We start from the raw sequence: 2,500 nt of genomic DNA, 5'->3' as shown, positions 1-2,500 counted from the left end.
CATCTCTCTCTCCCTCCCTCTCCCCCCCCCCTCTCTCTCTCTCCCTCTCTTTCCCCCCTCTCTCTCTTCCTCTCTCTCCCTCCTTCTCTCCCTCTTTCTCTCTCCCTCACTCTCCCTTCCTCTGTCCCCCCCCTCTCCCCCCCCCCCTCTCTCTCTCTCTTTGTATCAGCCCCTTCAGTATGGGGCCAATCTATCTGAATAAACATCTGGATCTGAGTCTGAAACTCTCTCTCTCTCTCTCTCTTTCCATCTCTCTCTCTCCCTCCCTCTCCCCCCTCTCTCTCTTCCTCTCTCTCCCTCCTTCTCTCCCTCTTTCTCTCTCCCTCACTCTCCCTCCCTCTGTCCCTCCCTCTCTCACCCTCCCCCTCTCTCTCTTTGTATCAGCCCCTTCAGTATGGGGCCAAGGCCTTTATCTGAATAAACATCTGGATCTGAGTCTGAATCTCTCTCTCTCTCTCTCTCTCTCTCTCTCTCCCTCTCTCTCCCTCTCTCTCTCCCTCTCCCTCTCTTTCCCCCCTCTCTCTCTTCCTCTCTCTCCCTCCTTCTCTCCCTCTTTCTCTCTCCCTCACTCTCCCTCCCTCTGTCCCTCCCTCTCTCACCCCCCCTTCTCTCTCTCTTTGTATCAGCCCCTTCAGTATGGGGCCAAGGCCTTTATCTGAATAAACATCTGGATCTGAGTCTGAATCTCCCTCTCTCTCTCTCTCTCTCTCTCTCTCTCTCCATCTCTCTCTCCCTTCCTCTCCCCCCCCCTCTCTCTCTCTCTCTCCCCTCTCTCTCCCTCTCTCTCTCCCTCTCTCCCTCTCCCTATCTTTCTCTCTTTTCCCTCTTCCCCCTCGCCTCTCCCTCCCTCCCTTTCCCCCCATCTTTTTCCGTCACCCTGTTTCTGTCGGCAGATGTCTCCTTTTTGACTCACCTGTGTAAACAAAGTGAGTCTATGTTTTAACCCGGTGTTCGGTTGTGTGTGTGTGTGTGTGTGTGTGTGTGTGTGTGTGTGTCTGTGTGTCCGTGGTAAACTTTAACATTGACATTTTCTCTGCAAATACTTTGTCAGTTGACACCAAATTAGGCATAAAAATAGGAAAAATTCAGTTCTTTCCAGTCATCTTGTTTAAAACAATATTGCACCTCTGGGATGGGCACAAAAAAATATATAAAAAAGAAGCCTAATTATATCCAAACTGCATTTACTGTTATATTTATATTTTTTGTGTTCTCTAAACTTGGAACTTTGATCTGATATTCTGACACAACAACAAGAGCAGTCATTATTATCATTTTTTGTTCAAACAGGAACTTCTTTTGCTAAGCATGGAAGTTTTATTTATTTTGCAAGCGTTTTTGGTGCAGATAGTAAAAAAGGGAAATTACTCTGTAATTAATGCTAGGGGACTTAATTTATCACAAGTGAGTCTTGAAGGCCTTGCCTCTCTTGTTTATTTTTAGTTTTGTAAGTGTACAAAACAGACAGTGCTAAGTGCTGTGAAACGCATGTTTTCACAGATACAAAAAACAAAAGAAAAAAAAAACACCCCGGTTTGAATAGTCAACTGAACATAGTATAGGTAGGAATAGAAACATCGAGAAAAAAACAAACCGTTTCCATGTCAATCATTCATCATTAATTCATTTATTCACTCGTTCATTCATTCATTCATTTATTCATTCAATCATTCGTTCGTTCGTTCGTTTATTGGTTTATTTGCTTCGTTGGTTGGTTGCTTGGTTGGTTGTTTATTCATTTCTTTAGTTTTATGTAGTCATCTGAATGTGGTAGGAATACCAATGTCGATAAAACCGTTAAGAGGTCACTTATTGATGGATTAATTGATTGATTGATTGGTTTGTTCTTTTATTTTCATGTATTTTTATTCTGCTGAATAAACGATTTTTGGGTTGTTGTTGTTTGTTTCTTTTTGTTTGTTTGTTTGTTTTTTTATTGATAGTTTGTATGTTTATTGGTTTTCTTTTCAATGTCTTTTTTTCCCCTATATTTTTGTTCCTAAGTTTTGTCTTGCTTTTTTTTTTTTTATCAACCACAGAATTTTGATTTTAAGTTTGGGTTTTTTTCCCCGTTAACTTGTTTAGTTGTTGATTTAGTTATCTATTTATTTCCTTTATTCATTTATCCATTAATTCACCCATCTATGAAGCTATCTATATATTTATTCCTCTGTTATGTATTCATTTATCCATTTGTTTATTTATTTCTCATCAATTAATTGTTATGACAATGTTATCATATCACTCTCCATTTGTCTACCCATTTATTAAGGTGTCTTTAAAAAAATAATAATAATAATAATAATAATAATAATGACAACGCCTTTCAATGGCGTCAGTTTCGCTTCCCAAGTGAACCAGCCGAAAGGATGGCATGATGAGGAACTGTTTTCCCTGTCGTTTCTTTTGTTGTTTTTCGATTCATTTCCAATCGTAGACAGCTTAGGATTTCAACTGTTCTTTAATTCTTAAGAGCGCTAAAGAACAGGCAACGCACGAA

The sequence above is a fragment of the Babylonia areolata genome, chromosome 27 (assembly GCF_041734735.1).
Source record: "Babylonia areolata isolate BAREFJ2019XMU chromosome 27, ASM4173473v1, whole genome shotgun sequence".
Classification (NCBI taxonomy): Eukaryota; Metazoa; Mollusca; class Gastropoda; order Neogastropoda; family Buccinidae; genus Babylonia; species Babylonia areolata.
This window is presented reverse-complemented; position numbering follows the sequence as displayed.